Below are 7,510 nucleotides of genomic sequence, written 5' to 3' on the forward strand. Positions count from 1 at the left end.
CTCTCGCTTGTGGATGCTGCTGTGAATAAGGCACGGTTTCTGTCCTCAAATTGCTGGCAGCAGGGTGACAGGGCACACAGACTCTACAGTACAGTGAGGGAACTACCCTACAGCTGTGGCAAGCCCTACAGAGGACCAGAGGGAGAGCACCTGTCTTGGGTGGTCAGTGGACTGCTCAGAGGAAGTGATGTTTAGACCTCAAGGATGAGCAGGTGGTAACTCGGGGAGTGGGGTGAGGGAAAGGGGAGCGGGAGGCTGTCTTCACTAATCTAGGCAGCACATGGGGGCTGGCACAAAGATGGTGCCCAAGGAAGATGATGGATGCAAGATATATTTAAGAGGTATGTGGGAGACTGACTATATTCATGGTCCCAGTTTTTTGTCCCTTTCCAGCCCATATCCATGCCTTCTGATAGACCCTTCCCTTGCTGACTTGAAGCTCCACCATGTGACTTGCTTTGACCAATGGGGCAAGTAGCAAACTTGGCACAAGAGGCTTTGAATAAACTCTTCTTTTCTGGCTCCTCTGCCTCACCCATGAAAAGATGCCCAGGCTGGCCAGTTGGAGGATGAGAGAGCACTGAGTCAGTTCAGCCTGAGGCCAGGCCAGACAAGGAGACAGCTCTAAGATATGGAAGAGCCCAGTCAAGATCTGCAAAGCCACTTAATTAACCTGCAGCTGAGGGCAGAGGCATGAATGACCAAGCTGGACAAAGACTGCCTACCTCACCTACAGACTCCTGAGCTAAATAAGCATGTAATGTTTTAAGTCACTGAGTCTTGTGATTGTTCATTAAGCAACAATAGATAACTAATACAAGATGGAACTGGCAGAGCTTGTGTATGTAGCAGATATTTAAGGCTATGACTTTTCCTCTAGGCATAGCTTTAGCTCTCATCAGAACTATGAGTGTTTCTATTACTGCTGGTTTTAGAAGATATTATGTAATTTCAGTGTTTATTTTTGACTCAAGTTCTTTGAGAGTTTTAATTTATAAGAGCTTTTCTTTCTCCTGTTTTGATACAATTTTCTACTTTTATTGCATGTAGTCAAAGGATGTAATCACTATTATTTCCTCTTTCTGGAATGTATTGAGGTTTTCTTTGGTAGCCTTATATATGGTGCTCTTTTATACATGTTCCCATGATTGTCTGACAGGAGGTACATTACATTCTATGTTTACAGCAAAGAATCTGATACCTGAAGGCAGAAAATATACATGTACACTTCATAACAGTGGATCCCAAACTGGGATACAGACAAATTGCAGGGATGGGGTGTATTTGCATTCTCACACTGATATAAAGAAATACCTGAGACTGGGTAATTAATAAAGAAAAGAGGTTTTAATTGGTTCATGGTTCCATGGGCTATACACAGGAAGCATAGCAACTTCTGCTCCTGGGGAGGCCTCAAGAAACTTACAACCATGGCAAAAGGTGAAGGGGAGGCAGACACATCTTACGTGGCCAGAGCAGGAGGAAGAGAGAGGTGGAAGGTGCTACACGCTTTTTTTTTTTTTTTTTTTTTTGAGACGGAGTCTCGCTTGGTCACCCAGGCCGGAGTGCAGTGGTGCAATCTCGGCTCACTGCAACCTCCTCCTCCCTGGTTCAAGTAATTCTCCTGCCTCAGCCTCCCGAGAAGCTGGGACTACAAGTGTGCACCACCATGCCCAGTTAATTTTTGTATTTTTAGTAGAGATGGGGTTTCACTTTGTTGGCCAGGATGGCCTTGATCTCTTGACCTCGTGATCTGCCCACCTTGGTTTCCCAAAGTGCTGGAATTACAGGTGAGAGCCATCACCTACTTTTAAACAACCAGATCTCAGGAGAACTCACTTAGTATCACGAGAACAGCACCCAGGGGGATGGGGTTAAAGCATTCATGAGAAACCACTCCCATGGTTCAATCACCTCCTACTAGGCCCCACCTCCAACATTGGGGATTACTATTTGACATGAGATTGGGGGACACAAATCCAAACCATATCATGGGGGCAGGGGAGAAGGTGCCTGGTTCAATACAGAGTCTTAAGACTCAACCTCATTGTATTAATTCATTTGGTACAAGGAGGGCCTGGTAATTGGGATTTTACCCCCCTCCATTCCAACCATAGCCAGGTTCCTATGTAGAAAGTCACTGACTATTCTTTGAATAACTTTATTCTTTATCTTTGATTGTTTATTGCTTTCTTGTAGACAGAGAAAGGGCCCTTAAAGTCTCTTGACTCCTCCCACTAATAGCCTTGCAAATTTGAGCAAGGCGTGCCATCTCTCTGCACTGGTTTCACTTGTCAAATGGGGACAACAACCCCATCAGTTTTGGCTGTCGTGAGAACTCCCTGGCTTATAGTGCCTGGCCCAGAGTAAGGCTCAGTAATTGTGACCACTGCTGCAATGATGGCCTGGGATTCCCGTGTCTGTTCTTTAGGTTCCCATGCCAGAACTGGCTTTCAGGCCTCTGCTTAAAAGACAATGACCTTCTGTCTCTTGCAATTAGTTAGCATTTACAGTTGAAATGCGGCTCAGCACCCACCCACGTAGTCAGTCTTCAGCAAACCAGACATGTTTCTAGGTTTTATATACAGATGATATACGCTCACTCATTAAGCAAATATTCTGTAGCTCAGACTAAGTGTCCTGTGCTGTGCGGCTGCAAGTCATGGTCCTGCCTGAAGGTAGCCTTGCCCTCAGCTGAACCCTGTCCCCGAGTTGCCTTCTCTACCTATTTCCATTCCCCACAACTCACTCCAGGCCCCCTGGAGTGGTACCTGCCCCACTCTCAAGAACATGCTTTGAAGTTACGCTTTCATAGTTCCAGAGTCCACAAGCTGAAATCCAGGTGTGAGCAGGGCTGTGCTCCCCCCAGAAGCTCTAGGGGAGGATCCCTCCTTGGCCCTTCCAGCTTCTGGTGGCTCCTGGCATTCTTGGCCTTGGCTGCCTCGCTCTGGCCTCTGCCTTCTGCACCCATCATCGGAACCTACCCACTCTGCTACAACCACAGCTTCAAAGTCAGCCAGGGAGAGAACAGGTCGGGCTTCGTGGGGTGAGGGTGTTATTTCTGCAGAGGTGGTGGAGGGAAGGTCCACTAGAGGAATGCCTTCCCTGGGAGTGTGGGCTGCGGGGGCGTGTCCCTGAGTGTCAGGGTGTGGAGGAAGAGGAGGTGGCAGCTTCACAGGCAGCTGGGCATGGCTACTCTCCTGCTCTTGGACCTTCAGGGGCTCTCTGCTGCCCTCAGGGTAAGTCTACCTCTCAGGGTAGCCACTACTCACCTCCTGGGACACAGTTTAGAAACCATGTCTTTTGGGAAGCCCTCCCCACCCTTCCTTTGGACACTTGCCCCACTTCTCCCTTGGCACCATGACCACCTGTTACTTGGCCATCTCCCCAACAGACTGTGAACTTTCACAGCAGCAGTGAGCCTACTGTGTTGTATGTTTGCTTGTTTTCGAGACAGAGTCTCACTCTGTCGCCCAGGCTGGAGTGCAGTGGTGCCATCTCAGCTCACTGCAACCTCCACCTCCGGGGTTCAAGTGATTCTCGTACCTCCTGAGTAGCTGGGACTACAGGTACCCGCCTCCACGACCAGCTAATTTTTTGTAGTTTTAGTAGAGATGGGGTTTTGCCATGTTGGCTAGGCTGGTCTTGAACTCCTGACCTCAAGTGATCCGCCCGCCTCGACCTCCCAAAGTGCTGGGATTGCAGGCGTGAGCCATAGCGTCCAGCTAAGTTTTTTATTTTAGTAAAGTTGGGGTTTCACCATGTTGGCCAAGCTGGTCTCAAACTCCTGACCTCAAGTGATCCACCTGCCTCAGCCTCCCAAAGTGCTGGGATTACAGGCGTGAGCCACCTGGCCTGGCCGATCCTGCTGTGTTGAAAGCTGGACCCCTGGCCACCAGTTCAGGGCTGGCCAATAGGAGGTGCTCATTAAATGCTTGTAGAGCAAGGAAAGGGGACTCAGATGGTCTGCAGAGGGTTGAATGGTGACCTCCCCCAAAATATGTGTCCACCTGGAACCTGTAAATATGACCTTATTTGGGAAAAAAAGGGTCTTTGAACATATAACTAATGATCTTCAGATGAGATTATGGGTGAGCCCTGAATTCAACACCAACTGTCCTTAGAAGAGAAAGGCAGGCTGGGCAGGGTGGCTCACATCTGTCATCCCAACACTTTGGGAGGCTGAGGCGGGTGGATCACCTGAGGTCAGGAGTTCAAGATCAGCCTGGCCAATCATGATACCTCATCTCTACTAAAAATACAAAAATTAGTTGGGTGTGATGGCGGGCGCCTGTAATCCCAGCTACTCAGGAGACAGAGGTTTCAGTGAGCCGTGATCGTGCCATTGCACTCCAGCGTGGGTGATGGAGCAAGACTCTGTCTCAAAAACAAGTCGAGCAAGTATCCTCCCCTAGAGCCTCTGGAGGGAGCACAGCCCTTCTCACACCTGGATTTCAGACCTGTGGACTCTGGAACTGTGAAAGTATAACTTTCTGTTGCTTTAAGCCCCCCAGTTTGAGGTATTTTGTTACAGCAGTCACAGGAAATTAACAAACTGCCCTATCAGTGAAAGCCTTTCTGAAGATCTGCGGAAAAGAAGGACATTAGGGAAAAGACAGCCTCTGTGTAGGCAACACCCCGAGGGTGCACTTGGCCAGACAGGAGTGAATCTACACATGGGGAAAACTTGATGCCTTATTCCCCCAGCCCCCCAAATTGGCATTTTGTCTTAATGTGTAAGCAACAAGATCCACACGTTACTTTGGAGTTTTTCACTGACAGCCAGCACTAGTGTCTAAGACAGTGGGTTAAGAAACGTGGGTTAACTTTTCTTGGTTTAAGAATGTGATGAGGCCAGGCACAGTGGCTCACACCTGTAATCCCAGAACTTTGGGAAGCCACGGCAGGAGGATTACTTGAGCCCAGGAGTTTGAGGCCAGCCTGGGCAACACAGGGAGACCCCTTCCCTACAAAAAATTAAAAAATTAGCTGAGCATGGTGGTGCATGCCTGTAGGCCCAGCTACTCAGAAGGCTGAGGCAAGAGGATGACTTGAGCCTGGGAGGTTGAGGCTGCAGTGAGCCATGATCACACCACTGCACTCCAGCCTGGGTGACAGAGCAAGATCCTGTCTCAAAAAGAAAAAAAAAAAATGTTGAACACATTAGATTCATGAGTCTTTTTTTTTTTTTAAATACACTTTAAGTTCTGGGGTACATCTGAAGAACGTGCAGGTTTGTCACATAAGTATACACGTGCCATGGCGGTTTGCTGCACCCATCAACCCGTCACCTACATTAGGTATTTCTCCTAATGCTATCCCTCCCCTAGCCCCCCACCCCCGACAGGCCTGGTGTGTGACGTTCCCCTCCCTGTGTCCATGCCTTCTCATTTTTCAACTCCCACTTATGAATGAGAACATGTGGTGTTTGGTTTTCTGTTCCTGTGTTAGTTTGCTGAGAATGACAGTTTCCAGCTTCATCCATGTCCCTGTAAAGGACAAGAACTCATCCTTTTTTACGGCTGTGATTCATGAGTCTTTAAACAATGCTTACATGGGGTTCAGTTCTAACGTCAGCTCAAAAGGTCAAAATCAAGGACAGTCAAACTGACCTTGAAAATGCCCTGGGAAGGCCCCAGGCAGCACCCAACCATCTGTGGCTGAGGCTGCTGGCTGCCCCCAGCATTTGTTTTCCTGTTTCCTGTAGAACGAGGGGCTGCATGTTTTGGGGGGCATATGGCTGCCCAGGAGAAAGACCATTTCCCAGCATCTCTTGCAGCTAGGCTCATCCAGGTGACCATATTCTGGTCAAAGTGACATGAGAATGCCCAGGCTGTGTCCTTGAAGGGCAGGGCAAGCGCTCTTCTTCCTCCCCACTCTCAGTGGCTGGATGGTGGCAGCACAGTGGGGTGCTGTCTGGGCATGGAGGCATGTCAGAGTGACAGTTCAGAGGGGCTGGGCCCCTGCTGCTGTCAGACCAAGCCTGCTCACCTTCCAACTGTCATGTGACAGAAATCCACCTCCATCTCATTTAAGCCCACTAATGTCTGGGTCTGTCACAGGAACCGACACATTCCCTGACCTATATACACCCTTGCTCTGGGAGGCAAACACAGCAGGCTGTCCCCTAGCACTGGGACAGGTGCTGTTCTTTGGTTGAGCACTGGGTGGGGTTGTGACTTGTGTTCAGGGTCCACAAAATACCTGGCAGCTCACAAGGATTGCAGTGAGATGCGTACACTATGAGGGCTGGGCAACTGAGCCCGGGAATATAAAATCCTGGGAGGTGGAGGGGTTAAGGGCGCTGGACTCCACTCCTTCAGCCTCACATCTCAGCACCTCTGGGGAATGCAGTCTGAGAATCGTTCACGGGACGCAGTGTTTCCTGCTATCCCTTGCACGACTGCCACGTTTCCAGCTTCCTGTCGTCTTCCCCAAAGCCAGAGGGAAAGGAGAGGAGACTCTTTGTGGAGCCACAGACTGGGAAAGGAAACTGCCTTCTTTCTGGAACATTGGCCGCGGGCTGCTCCCCTCCTTTCCTGGAGCCTCAATTTACTCATCTGTGCCACAGCAGTGACAGCCCCTGCCTAGTGACTCAGCTCCCACCTGTGAAAGTGCTTTGTAAACTGCAGGTGTGCAAGGTGGCAGCGATGTTATCACCTGGAATCTTTCTGGGGACCAGAAGAAGGGAGGGCTCCTGACAGTCTCCAGGAAAGGCAGGAGCAGCTGCTATGCAGAACTCTGCACAAAATGTCTGCTGTTGGCCTAAGCCCAAGGATGGGACGTGGTGGCCCCCGTGGACCGCTTCCATGAAATCTGCAATTACGGGGAAGTGGGCTTATTAAGGAAGCTGGAGGGGAATGCAGCCCTGGCTTCTAGCAATGCTATAATTAGATTGCAGGGCCCCTTTTACTTTGCTGCCGATCCAGAAGGCCTTGGCCCGGGGCTTGTGCTGAAATACCCCAGCCTCCTGGGTGGCGGGTGATGGCCCAAGCCTGTCGGGGTGCAGGAGGACACTGCCTTTATGTTGGGGGGATGGGGTAACAACAGCTGAGGCTTGTGTAGTGCTCATGTGGGGCCGGCATCATTCTCAGCCCTCACTTAATCCTGACGTCTGCAGGAGTCTGTTCTGTTCTCGGTTCAAAGTTGAGAACACCAGGCACAGAGGTTAAGGAGATTGCTCAAGGTCACATTGTGGCTAAGTGGCAAAGTAGTTAAGAAGGGACATGAGCCGGGCACGGTGGCTCAAGCCTGTAATCCCAGCACTTTGGGAGGCCGAGGCGGGCAGATCACGAGGTCAGGAGATCGAGACCATCCTGGCTAACACGGTGAAACCCCGTCTCTACTAAAAAATACAAAAAACTAGCCAGGCGAGGTGGCGGGTGCCTTAGTCCCTGCTACTCGGAAGGCTGAGGCAGGGGAGCTTGCAGTGAGCTGAGATCCGGCCACTGCACTCCAGCCTGGGCGACAGAGCGAGACTCCATCTCAAAAAAAAAAAAAAAAAAAAAAA

This window comes from Rhinopithecus bieti, unplaced genomic scaffold (genome assembly GCF_001698545.2).
Source record: "Rhinopithecus bieti isolate Rb0 unplaced genomic scaffold, ASM169854v2 scaffold_26532, whole genome shotgun sequence".
In the NCBI taxonomy this organism is placed as follows: domain Eukaryota; kingdom Metazoa; phylum Chordata; class Mammalia; order Primates; family Cercopithecidae; genus Rhinopithecus; species Rhinopithecus bieti.